This window comes from Neophocaena asiaeorientalis, unplaced genomic scaffold (genome assembly GCF_003031525.2).
Source record: "Neophocaena asiaeorientalis asiaeorientalis breed wild unplaced genomic scaffold, Neophocaena_asiaeorientalis_V1.1 scaffold59, whole genome shotgun sequence".
Lineage (NCBI taxonomy): Eukaryota > Metazoa > Chordata > Mammalia > Artiodactyla > Phocoenidae > Neophocaena > Neophocaena asiaeorientalis.
In genome coordinates this window covers 14,659,423-14,673,573 of record NW_020174268.1, presented here as the reverse complement: position 1 = coordinate 14,673,573, position 14,151 = coordinate 14,659,423, and the positions used below count along the sequence as shown (strand labels likewise).

At 39.7% G+C, this 14,151-nt stretch overlaps 1 protein-coding gene across 4 annotated transcripts in view; it reads right to left on the bottom strand.

The window, feature by feature from the left end:
* STARD13 (StAR related lipid transfer domain containing 13) overlaps positions 1–14,151 on the bottom strand; it is a 222,246-nt gene that overhangs the window by 92,128 nt on the left and 115,967 nt on the right. For 2 of the 4 annotated variants that reach the window (XM_024755331.1, XM_024755333.1), the window contains exon 1: positions 10,982–11,080. The exons of the other annotated variants lie outside the window; for them this stretch is intronic. The gene's annotated coding sequence lies outside the window, so the exon portion shown is untranslated. Of the gene's footprint in view, positions 1–10,981; positions 11,081–14,151 lie in introns of those variants that run through there. 4 annotated transcript variants of the gene reach the window in all.

Genomic DNA, 14,151 nt, shown 5'->3' with positions numbered 1-14,151 from the left:
AAAGTTTCTCTAAAGCCAAGGTTTTCATTTTTTTTTTTTTTTCAATTAGTTACCAGTCCAGAATTATCCCAGAGACCTCAAGGATTGTTAGAGCTTATTTTCACTTATGTAGGGAAAAAGAAAGAAAGAATTCTTCCTGGGTAGAAGCAAGAGCACAGAAACACACTTTCTGGTCTTTCTCGCCTCAATCTGGACTGTTGTCAATAGACTCAACTCAGCAGAAAAGCGACAGGAGTAGGGCAATGAACACCGCCCATGCCTAATAACCTGATAACCATCAATAAATAAATTAAAATTTTATGATTATTGAACCATAAATATACTGCACTTTTTAAAACAGGACTGTCAAAAAACAATGTTAAGTATTACCTTAAAATTGTGCGTTAAATGAACTTTCTTAAATAAATCTTAAATATGGAAGGTTAATTAATATTTCATTTTGGAAATATTCTGCCGTGAAATCCAGTTTACTAAGGAGACTAACTTTTTCACTTTAAAAAAGTGTTTTGACTGAATCTTAACACACAAAACACCCCCGATTTATGTATCTTGTAAATGTAGATTCTTTTATGGTAAGAATACATAAAATAGGTTAATGAGCATTTGTTTTAGGTTCAAAAGTGCTTAAACATCACGTTAAAGATATAACATGGAATGAAGCTACTTTACTATAAATTATAGTTTGTATGCTTGTTAGCAGAAAACTTTTCAAACCTATAATGCTTTGTTAGTTTGGGGCAGAGTATTGGGTAAATTCAAAATAGTTAAGAATTAAGATGGAAAGAAAGATGGTTCTCAACTCCCAGATATGGGCTTCTTTGGAGAAAGTGAAAATGGATTTTTTTTTAAATGAGAAATGAATGATAAACTACTTTTTAAAAAGGATATTACATATGCTGTTAGTCATTTTAAAAAAATGACCACAGAGACTTTGATTCACATTTTTCTGGTGACATAGCCCCCCCTTGTAAAAACGTATACACATACCAATATGTTATGTGAACTGCAATCTTGTAGTGACTTCAAGGAAAAACTTGTTTTTATAAAAGAACTCATATTTTCCCATGCTTCCTCACTTCTTGTGCAAGAACTTTAATGAGATTTGAGTAAACTGTGTTTTATTTATTTTCCTTTGTTCTTCCCTTCTTACTGGAAGAGAACATTATCTGGATATAATCATGTTCAAGGAGAATGAATTATGAGTAAGGAGATGCTTTAAATCAATGACCAACAATTAAAATGACTAACCCTGCCACCACTTTGGATATGGCAACTTAATTTTACCAGGACAACGTATTTTATTCTAAGGCAAAAAATGAACCCACAGGAAGGAATGCTATTTCAGTAGCCTCCAATTTTGTCTTTGCAGATTTAGCCTCTCTCTCTAACCCAGCTGACTAAACTTGAAGTTGTGTAGTGGTGGAAATACAATGTGAAAATCTTTGGCCTACTTCCTCAGAGTCCCTGGAGACTTTGTTTTTCTCTCAGCTTACTACCCCATAACTTGCCAAATCATTGTTCCTATTCACTAAACTATTAGCAAGCCTGTCTGGTGTTCCAGCCACCTGGAGCTGACAAATATTTTCCTAATATGAAGGATGCTATAGCAACTAGATTTGTGGCATGGATACAAACCAGGCATAATGGTGCTACAGTTTAAGGTGAGAAACAGACACATAGCACCCGCATCAGTATTACCCCAAAGAGTGTCTTGAGAACTCCAAATTCATTATATTTTAGGACTAAGTTCTTTGGACACAAGACTGCAAATTACCCCAGCCCTAAGAGAAGGAAGGCAGTAATTCAGATTGGAAAGATCTTATGTTTCAAATCTGCCCATTTCTTACAAGCAATAACCCTTGGACAAGTTAACTGTACCTCTCTAAACCTCAGTTTTTTCATCTGTAAAATGGAGATAATAGTCCTGCCTCAAAGGATGGCTGTGAGGATGAAATGAGATGATATCTATAGTGTGGTTGGCAGATGAGAAGCACATAATAACTAATAGCTTCTGTCATTAGGCTAAGGAAAGGGGTGATGGATATTTACAGGGCACAAGGGAAATGGTTTCCAAAATAGGAGGCAGATGAATACATTAGAAATTTCTATTTGTGTTTATTTTTAAATATTTTATTTAAGTATTTTTAGATATTTTAAGAAATAAATTGTTATGCCAGGATTCAATATCAGGATTTGATACAAGGTGCCCTCACTTATGATGCAAGCCTGCTGGTGGTTTCTGAGGGAGGGTGGGGGTCATAGAGTATTATGGGGGGACACTGGTCATTATAGGTACATGCACATTTTCAGTACTGCCATGTGTCACGATGTACTGCAGCACACATGTACCCGATTGAGAAAATATGTGGAATACATTGCTTACTTTTAACCAAACTAACCCTCACAAAATGGAGAAGTGACTTAAAAAGACTCTTGCAGAGAAAACATGAAGAGAAGATGACATTAATTACCAGCACAAGTTGTCAGCGAGAAGGTGACAATGCTGAAACTTCCCTACTAGGGAAATTTCCCTACTATAGTACTAGGGCTATAGCAGTCACATCTATAAGGTAAGGACAATGAAAATATGTTCAGACCAGACAAGAAGTCAGCTGGAATGATTAAAATTGTCTGGAAGATTGTTTGAAATGAAGATGTATGTAATTGTTGATGAACTTCGGCCTTTATGACTTGAGATAGTTAGTGATAGTGGAACATGTATATAACTTACAAAATACAGGGAGCTCCCTGGCGGTCCAGTGGTTAGGACTCTGTGCTTTCACCGCCATGGCTCTGAGTTCAATTCCCGGTCGGGGAACGAAGATCCCGCAAGCCGAGCGGTGCCGCCAAAGAAAAAGAAAAATAAAAAAACACCCAAAATACAGAAAATACAGAGAGCTATATTGGAAATACTGCTCAAAATCTTGTTATTGATAGGCGTATACATTCAAAAGACTGTGTGGCCACTGTGCTAGGGAATGTGAGTATGGGGCAGGCACATTGATTGCACGCTTCCCAACCTTTTTTGCACAACATGGCCCATGCTGCATTTGTACCGCACGCTGGGATAAACGACCAGGCTAGGCTGCTGGAGGCCCAAGGTTATCCGATGGGGCCTTTGGCTACCCCAGGCCCTGCTCAGCCAGCCCAAGGGCTGGGGGGATTAGTATCTTCAGCGGACCTAAACCCATTCAGAGCATACCCATGTCCCATGAAATGCACCTCAAAGCACATTGGTTGGAAACTCAGTTTTACAGACAGATTTAGGCAGGGCTAATTATTGAAAAATACAATTATTTGGGTCTAATTGAATAAACTCTATAGAAGAGGGGACAGAAAGTTTTTTTGTTTTCTTTTGGTTTTTTTGTTTTTTAATATGGACCTCTTAAGAATCAGCCCAATAGAATTTGTTTGTATCGTGAGTGGGCTTGTTGAGAGAAGTTAAATATTATGCTATCTCATTCTCTCCAATCTGATAAAGGAACAAATTTTATATATTTAGAAATATCCTCTTTCCTCTGTGTCTGTGAGCACATTCCTCTTCCGTACGTTCAGCATTCAGTACACTGCTACTCGCACAGTAAGTGCTACTACATGTTTGCCAAACAGACAAACAAGCCACGGTTAAGCTAAAAAACTGTTCATCAATCCTTATGTTCGCACCCAGTTAAGGTTCTTCTCCTGTTCCTCTCAGCAGCTAGTCCAAAACTTTGCCACCGATTACCAGTTCCCAGCCCTCATCCCATGCTATTTGCTCACTCTTGGCTGATTTTACCTCTTCCTTCGATGAGGTCATCAAGACCATCCTACAAAGCCGTCTTAACACCAAATATTTGGACCTGAGTCATTTGGTGTAAACCCACGCTCTCCCTCTGCCAAGTTGTCTTTGACCTCTTCCTTATTAATCAAACCCACCAGTCACAGACGGATGCTTTTGTTGAAATATCTCCCCTTTACCCTCCTTCTTCTGCCCAACACTGGTTCAACTAGACAGTCAACTCTCAAGCACCCCAGGCTCATCTGTACCAGAGCCTCTGCCTTTTTCTGTTTTCTCCATTTGACATGCTCTTGCCTCAGAATCCACAGATGCCCTCCTTCACTCGCCTTCCTTCGTGTCTTCATTCAAGTCACTTCTTCAAGAGGCCTTCACAGCCACCTTTTCACAAAACTTAGCCCTTTTGTTCACATTCATACCATCTTACCCTGTTGTATTCATTCTCCTTATCAGTTGACACTAAAATAAACATTGTTTGTTTATGTTGTTCGCTGTATGTCTTCTCCACTAGAACATAAACTCCATGAGGGCAAGAACTCTGTTTTCCTGTTTTTCTTATTGATGTATCCCCATAGCCTAAAGTTGGGCCTGCCGCACAATAGGTACCCAATTAATATTTGTTGACTGAATGGAGGGATATGGGTTGTGGATGGACCTATACATGGTATCATTGCTTCCTCTCCAATCTACCCTTTTACCAGAACATTCCTCTTAAGTTACGAGTTAAAAATCACCAGTCTCCTCATAAATTGTTAATAGCCATGCATGGTTTATGAAATAATATCTAAAAGCCTTCAAAGATCTAGCCCCAATCTGCCTTTCCAGCCCCATTTCCCCATGCAGCTGTCTCCCCATACACCCTGAAGTCTAGTCATGCTGGGCACGCTGGGGGACCCTGTATTCATTCTTGAACACATACAACACTTTAAAGTCTTCGTGTTTTCCGACATATATCTTTTTGTCTCTGAATATCTGTTTCCTACTTTGCCCTCAACTAACATCTATTGGTGTTTCGAGGCCATGCTCAAATGCCATATTGTCCACGAAGCTTTCCCATTCCTCCAATTAGATTTAAACGTGTGCTCCATAGTGCATTGCCTTATGGCTCTAATTAGTATAAAAGTCATTCTCCCTCCAATTGTGTCCATATCTGCCCCCAAGATGGGACTATAACATCCTCGAACAGGCATTATAGGCCCATCTTCTTTTCACAGTTTCTCACATGTAGTAGATTATCAATAAATGTTTGTTGAAATTAAATACACAATGTCACTAGCTGTGGATTTTGAGACAAGAGAATTGTAGTAAGATAGGCATTTAGATCCTTTATAGAAGTAATACACCAATACCAAATCAGTGGATGTCAGGGAGACTGAAAAGAAAAATAAAATTATAGCTTAAACCATCATAAAGTAGGAAACTTTAACAGTAAACTCTAAACCTATGGATATCTTATTTCTCTCTGCTGTAATGCCTGGCACAGAGAGGTCACTTAATTTGGAGTTTGATCCTCAGCTAAAAACAAACTGCTTTTATTTAAACTGAGCACCCACTAGTGTTGTTTAACCATTTTGTGGTTTTATTCAAGTATTTGCAAGGCCCAAAGAAAACCAGTCAGAATGCCTCCATGTTACATAAGGGTTACTTCTGTTCGTGGAGTAATTTAGGGTTAATTCAAGGGTATCTCATCTGCTTGCTGGGTTTCTCCTCCCCAGGCCTGTCCGTAATGTATATAGCTGCTCCCTGGCCAGGCCCAGTACAAATGGCCCAGTATGCAGGATAATAGGTACATGTGGAAAGAACAGTAGTTCTCAGGAGATTGTTCTAAATCATTGTTCTCTTGTGGGGAGTAGAGAACTAGTAACGGGTCTCCTGGAGGCCCCTCTGCAGAGGCTGAAGGGGAAGGGTACTCCCGCCTTGAACTCCCTCCCCTCTGGTTTGCTGGCTGCACTCAGGCCCTTCCTTGGCGTCTTGTCAGAGCTCCCTGGGCTGGGGATTCGAGCAGCTGGCTCTCTCATTCACCTCTAGCTCAGACAACCAGCTCGGCTCAGCTCAGGCTACAAAACCCACCACCTTCACCCCCGTGTGTAGAAGCCACTCCCAAGGCATAAACTACCACGCCAGCCCCGGGAAGGTGCTTCTCCTCACTCTTTCACAACTTGACTAGGAAGGAGGCCACTTCAAGGAGCTTCCCTGATTATGAAGATTTAGATTTCCTGGAAGGTAAACCCCCCAGGACTTCACTTTCCTCGGCTCCCTCCACCCCCGACCTGACGCTCTAACATTACTCCTGGGCTTGGTTGCAGTCCGTGTGGGGATTTATTTGCCTACGTATTACTGTGTTTGTATTCATGTTTGAAGCTGGCATTCCTTCACCATTTACACAATGAGCGCTCTGAAGCAGGGACTTGCCTTACTTATTGGGCAGTATGCCCAACAGGACCATTTAGAAATGTCTTTAAACAAGTCACATGCTTCTTTGCCCTTTTAAGACAAGATGGCCAGGCCCACTAAGGAAACATTCCACCCACCAGCAGTCCTTTGCTCTGGCTTCTTTACCAGGGAGTGGCATTATTAGTGGGGATGCATTTCAAGGATTATCCCAAGAAACGAAAAAAGAAAACCCTCCCTCTTGAACAAAGAGGCAAGCGATGGACGGTAGATCTCAGCAGTGAGGCCCCCTGACCAATTTATTGGTGAGGCTGTAAAACACAGAGTGGTGTTTCTAATTCAGCTCAGTGTTCAACTGACTACACGACCCTGATTTGATAGAAGATTATTTCCAGTATTCCTGTGGTTTTTCCTGATATAACTTGCAGAAACTATTATGATAAAATGGCTTTACTTCTGCCAGTTATTCCCTGTAAAAGGAGATTAAATGAGGCATTATAAAAAGCTTCCACAATTTACATAGTTTTCCTCAGAGTCATTTAACACGTAGACTCAAGTTCTCCCTTCTTAACTGTTTTTAAAATCAGTTGAACAAAAAAGTTCAACCATTAAAATTTCCATCTCTGTCAGTCACAGTCTATTTTTTTAATAAAAATGGATAAGACAGGCTTTTTAGGCCTCTCCGAATGCTATGATTATTGTTTCCTTAGAGAGTTTTAAAATTTTGGCCTCAAAGGTTACCTTATTTTCAACATTTTCTAAATTAAAGAAAGGAAGAATGGTAAAATTGGAAGCCTGGTAAGAAGTTGAAACTTGATTGCTTCAAGTATACCCTGATTCTTTGCAAAGAATCTAAAAAAGGCAGCATTGAGGTCAATACAATTATATATAATTGATCAGGCAACCCCCTGATTATTAAAAACTTTATTATGATTATTAAAACAATGCCAGTGTCTTATTTGCCATTTTTCATATTATTTATGAATAATACCATGTTAACTATCTTTGTTCAGAAGGCTTCATCTACTTTTTTGTTTGTTTGTTTTAAACCACTTCCTTAGGATAATTTCCTAGAAGTGGATTTACTGGATGAGAGGGTTTTCATAAATGCGGCCAAACTGCTTTTTCAAAAAGATGGCTATATGTTCTTTTTAAAACATATCTTGCCACAGATAAATCAAGGCTCTCTCCAAACAGAGACAGTTGATCGACAGTTTCAATTTTTAGCTAGCTAAGTGTAATTAGTAGGGCTTAGATAGGACTAGTAGGTTAACCATTTGTCTACTGGTGATGGCACACACAGTTTTTCTAAAAACTAAAACAGCCTAAAACAGTCTATATGCTATTACACTCTAATGGTCAAATTATTCCAGACACACAAATGGGTACCCAGACTCTGTCCCAAAAGGTGTGTGATTATAGTATACCATGAACTAGATAATATTTTCAGAAAGATACAGAAAGACTGTATTCTGTATACACTTGTACATTCTGTATAATGTTGTTCATTCATTCAACAGACATTGCTTGAACACCAACCACTTATGAGAAACTATGGTAACCACCAGGGAAACAAAGAAACATGGGGTTTTCCCTGTCTCTGAGGAGCCTACAAAGGGAGAGAGATATGTAAATAAAGAATGAAGTAGAAGATAAGAACTCCATCAGAAGTTATACTATGGGAACCATGAACGAAGAAGCTTCTGACTCTACGGAGGAAGAATATTAGGGAAGGCTTCAAAGGCTGGTAATGTTTAAAGCTGCTTTGGAGGATGAAAAGAACGATAAAAAGTAGTAGAGAAAGTATTTAGTGGAGACCGGGACTGAAATGAGCGGAGCATGGAGGTGTGGAAGCGTCAGGGTCAAATCGGTGGGAGGGGGAGGAGGTACATGATGGTACACTGATTAGTTCTCTCCATGAAGGGCTCTAGGGGTTCGAAAGAGGGAGGAGATCAGAAGAGGGTCAAGAGAAGCCTTTGAATGATGAGCAGGATTTGTTAAGGAAGAGAGGAAAGGAATATTCCAGGAAGCGAACAAGTGACTTTAAAGTTTTCTAAGTGTTTTCACACATATTATGCCATTTGACCTCCACAACAACCTTATGTGGTAAGGTAAACATTCTTATACATTCTTTTTTTTTTTTCTCATACATTGTTATTCTCATATTGCAGCAGAAGAACTACGAGTCAGTGAGGTTAAGTGACTTGCCCAAGGTCAACACAGTTGAGTGCGGGCAGCTGTGCTTCAACAACTCAGTGAATGGTGCCCAGGGGGATGGTTTTGTTTGGAGTGTGGTGTATTGGCCACTGAGATTGGCAGGTCTGACTTCTGACTTCTGATGCTGTTTGCACTATATTAACCTGCTACCATGTTTATCACTTCAAATGAATATGGTTTAATATGAAAACACACTAATGGCTCCTATCTTTTACTTTTAATATTTTATATACTGTTGTTTTTATTAGAATATTTTGGAAAGATGCTCTCCTCTCTCTTTCTCTCTCTATAGACATATCTCTATACCTTATATGAAGATAAGCATGTATTTATTTAAATATGGTGTATATGTATACATGACATGTTAGAAAATATTAGGTAACTTAATTTGCACTACCATCCATTTCCCTATATTAGGAACTTTAAAAAATTATATATATTTAAACATACTAGATCAAAGCAGTGCTGCACCAATTTTAGCCCAACTTCTACAACTTCAACCTATTTGAGGGAATTCCTGGTATTTCCCAATGCCAGGAATTGTGATGATAAAATCAAAGGATAATTCCACATAGAGAAAAGAGATGAGTACAAGTACCTTCAAGAGTAGGCTGCTGCAAACAAAAGTACTACTGTGTAAGATTATAGGATGTTGTTTTCAGTGACCCAGAATTCTTCAGCTTTTTTCAGTCTAAGGAAACAGAGGCAACTTTAAAAATGACATATATACTAAAAACTAACAGTGCAAGACACATTATAAATATCTTGCTGACATTTGAAATGTCTCTGGAAGTCAAAGAGATGGCTAGACTTATTCACTATATTTTTAAGCAGTGAAACTGATTTATTAAAAGGTTAGCTCTCAAAAAAAAAAAAAAAAAAAAAAGGTTAGCTCTCTTCCTCAAGGTTGCCACGGTAGGCAGCACAGGGTAGTGGCTGAAATCCAAGGCTTCTGACTGTTACCTTGGTCCTTGCAATAAATTCAAAACGTCTTCATCAGGTTTGACATGGGTATTGTCAGAAATTGGCAAATATTCTTTCCCACATTAGAAAAACAGGTCTGGATGCTACCCTGTCACACGTCAGCATATGTCAGCACATGTGAGTTTAGCTCTCGCAGAATATACTGGCTGGCGTATCTGATACCCTCCCTCACACACAGATACGAGTCTACACATCAGGAAGAGTATGTTCCAGAATTTCAGAGAGACCATCTCGCACACATTTCTAACTGACTGCGTAAGTTGCAGTGAGCCTACGGAGAACCCTGCCTACTGATATTTTCTTCATCTCATTCTTCAAATCTAGATTATAGGAAACAGGTTAGACTTCTAAAAATACAATAAGACAAAATGTTCAACTTTCAGTTTCTGACTCCCCCAATAAGAAAAGACATCAATGTGGCATTTACGATGAAATGCGTGGAAAGGGCCCTGTAGAAACAATATGGTTGCTCGTAATGGCACAATCTCATTCAAAGGTGCCAGGAACACTAATGAGACCTGGATGTCAGGAAAAGCAGAAATAGATCAATACTTCTCCCCCACTTGTAGTTGCTCCACCATCAGTCACTGCGCTTGCTCTATGTAAATGAAATCAATCAGCAAGGATTTCTGTAAAATGCATAAAACAGTTGTCTTCTAGACTCTCCCAGAAGATAAATGATTCCAGACATTGGACTGCAGCCATTTTCCCACACATGCTACAAAGTTCTGACATCCATATTGGGCCATAACACTGAGTGGTTTTGCAAGCTTACAGCCAGTGCTTCCACTTCTGGTTTGGACTAGAGAGCTTGCTAACGCAGATGCAAAATAAGTCCCCTTTTGACTGTGTAAATTGTAAGAGAATTGCCTTTTTCTAATACAGGGGCTCCTGTGATCCACCTCAAAACTTTTTGCTATTGCTCACATAAGCTTATCATTCCAAATCACTGCTTTAGATTTCTTCAGAATTAGACCAATCCCAGACTAATAAAACATATGACCTCTTAGATGTAAAATACAACAACAAACAGCACAAGTCCAACTTTGTTTTAAAACTAACACGTTTGGAAATGTATTAAACATACACAGCAGAATTGTTTTATATGGCAGCTTATAAAGAAGATCCAGAAGCAGCCTCCTTTAAAAACTATGTCAACACAATAACATTATTAGGAAAGGCATGTAGAAGTTTAGGTCATATTCATGGCTATTTATGTAACCAATCTCAGGGAATTAAATATCCAATAGACAGCATTTTCTGCCAGCGTCTTAAATCTGAGAGATGGGTACTTTCTTACTAAATTGCCTTTGAGGAAAAATACAGGTAATTTTGCCCACAGTTCAAAAAAATAAGAAAAAAGTCTAATATCAATATCTATAGTCTAACTGAGATAAAAGCAATTCTCTGAGGTTAAATAAGAGTAAATAAGTATCTTACTGTAACTTTCAAATGTTTTTAAAGTGAAAAATTAAAATGAGAGGCACTGCTTTAAATTTTAAATCAAGTTCTTGTTAAAAGATTGTCCTTCTAAATATCAAGTACACCACAAAGAAAACTTTATGTATCAATAACAAAACTCTCAGTACAAATAGGAAGTAACTGTTGTCTTACCCAGCGGCCAGAACCTCTTCTATGGAATACAAACTCTGTTTAAAACGTCCTTAGGCTGTGCTGTACCTTTGAAACAAAACCACTCTCTTCTTCATTTCATTTTCTGCTTTCTTGAAAATCGCTTCTCTGAAACTGACAGATGGTGCATCTGTCACTGAGTGTTTCCTGTTCGTTATCTCTGCCAGCTAATATTTCCCCTGTGCTTAGCTGTTGTCTGTGAGACTGTTCCACATCATTCTAGCCTGATCAATGGTGTGCCTGGTTTGAGGTTGGTCTTGGTCCCGCCTCCAGCTCTAAGAGAAAAAAACGAAAACTCACAGCTGGATTTCCTATAAATCCTCTCCTTAAAATCTGGCTCTGTAGCTATGGCACATACTAGAGGAAAAAGCTGCCAGTCTGTCACAAACCAAGGGGGGGTGGTGATCCTTGCCTAAGGTCCCCCCATGCCAGTGCCAAGTGTGTAGGTTATATAATAAATCCCATGGTAACATGGCCTGAAACTTCACAGGACAGGAGGAAGCATTTTAACCAGCCTTAGGTTTTTCTATGTAATGACACTCAAAAGAAGATGCCCATGACTGAAACACACACACACACGCAAGCATGCACCCATGACAGAATAATTTTTAGCATGTTAAAATTATGAAAACTGATTCCAAGGAGAAAATGGAAAAAGAAAAAGCACCAAAATAGGACATTATAAAATTGGTGTACTTGTACCTTTCTATCCTAAAACAGAGGTCATTATTCACATTCAGATGACATTACACCCCCTAAGCGACAGGACTGGCTGATATTTATACTACCGATGAACTTGGTGAATCAAGAGAAGGTATGGGATGCATTTCAGGTTCTAGATGAGAGAAGACTGCTCTACCAAGTAGAGCTGACTGTGTAACACCAGTCTGCTTTGTAAATCTTTAGCACACAGCGTGCATTTTTAGGCTTACATATTCTGCACAGTCAACAGTAGTCAAACCTTATCAGGTAGAAAGGCTGCACATTTATTGCAAATAGCTATGTGAGTGCTACTAAAACCAGGCTAAGGATTTGAAGACTGCACTAGGATCCAGAGTCAGAAGACTGGATTCAAGTCTCAGTTTTGTTTCTTGAACAGTGTCCTTGAACACGAAAAGCACAGAGTAAAGCTCTGGAGACCTGACAGGTGATTTCAAAATTAAATTAAGATGATAAAATACTGTGTTGTTATTATTCAACTTTTATATTATTCTTTTCAACAACAGAGAGAATATTAAATAAGTATAAATATTTAATCTGGCAAAGGATGGTACCAAACAAAATACCACTGCCTGTGATAAGGAAAGCTAAAGATAAAGAATTCTGGGAATAAAGTGCAGGGTATAAAGTGCACGCTGAGGATAACAGTAACAGATTTTGAACATCTGAACTCTATCGTGAGGGCATACATGGTGAGCATCGGTCAGGGCGGAGTTGAGTAGTAAGTCTGAAACCTTAGTTCTCCTTCCACATTTTCACAGAAGAATCCTGGAACCGTCATCTGTCATTTGTCTGTGAGTCCCTTAAGAGCAAGGACATACACAATTGGTGTCTGTTGAATAAATGAGAAACCGAGCTAGATAGAGCCACTCACTGTAAAGGAGGAACTGTAGATGATTATGAGAAGCCCACGGTTGAAGTTGGAAAATCTGATTCTTCAAGGCTGAGACTACCTGTGTGTCCTTCCAGTTCTGTCAAATGTGAGGTTGGGCTTTGTAGGGAAAGAGGCTTTTTGGGTCACTGGAAAGAGAGGAGCTTCGTTTGTGGACCCCTGATCTGGTCCCGCTTTCTACACTCACCCCTAACCATCTCCCCTTCCTCACTTCCTCCCATGAGAATGTCATCTGCTGACAATGAGCCTGAGTCAAGAACCACGATGTTGGTAAACATCCCTTTAATGAAAGTACGGGGATTGTTAGGGTGAATTCTTCCTAATAGGGGATGAAAGTCCTTGTTTGCTATGGCTGGCAAGAAGGAAGCTTTCCAAATCCAGAGGAGCCCTGTTGCACGTGGGCTGGGTCAAGGGCAGCTGTGGACGCCACCAACGGTAAGAAAAGGCGGATGAGATGTGCTCCTGCCCTTACGCCGCCTGCTTCCTCACTGCCAGTGCGTTTCTGAGTTCTCGACTGAATACGCTGCAAAGTTAATGTACTTTCATAATGTCTTTGGGTGTATGATCTCTTTCCCACAAACTGAAAAATGGTACCAGTTTGGGGTAAGAGAATTTGCCAACTGCGAAGATCTAACCTGATGAATACTCTTTTAAACCTACAATGTGCAAGGCATTCTACTAGGCACCTCAGATACATGCTTCCAGCAGCAGGTTTACCATGGCACAAAGGATTACAATCCAAAACAGGATATGAGAACAGCGGGGGAAAGGAAGAGTGCAGCTGGGGGCTCAAGGCCGAAAGGTCACATCTAGTTTAGGGAATGGGGGTGGGAGAATCCAGAAAACATGACTAGGGTGGTAGCATTAAAGTTTGGGAAGGATTTGCATGGGCAGAGGTGAGGGAGGACACTTCAAAGAGAAGGACACTCCTACAGGAAAGAGTGAGCTCGAAGGCACAGAGACAGGAGCAAGGCAAGCTCCAGAAATAGTGAACCACCTGGTTCTGCTAAAGCATAGGGAACGTGTGGGAGAACCATGGGGTATGAGACTCCAGCAACAAGGAGGAACCATACTGTGGTATGGTCTTGAATGCTGGGAGGGGGTGCGGGGAGTGAATGCTAAGTTCAGTCAGTGATCATGGAAGTTTCTGAGCATAAGTGTAACATAATCTGAGCAGTGAGATCTAGAAACCATATTTAGGATGGATTATAAAGGAGAGGGTAGGCAGACTGACCCACTCAGGAGGCTATTGTAATAATTTAAGCCAGAGGTCATAAATACTCGAACTTGGAGGATGAGGGTAAAAAAAGGAAGGGTTCTAGAGGCAGCTGCATAGGTAAGAGAGTCAAAGGAAAGGAGTCAAAGCAAATCCCACTTTAAGCAATTTTTCCTGGAGATATTTGCAGACAGATATACAAACAAATACAAGTTTTAATTTCAGCATTGTTCGTAATCGCCAAAGATTGCAAACTACCTAGTGCCCACCAATAGGGAACTTACAAATAAATTAAGGTACATTCATATAATGAACTTCTATATG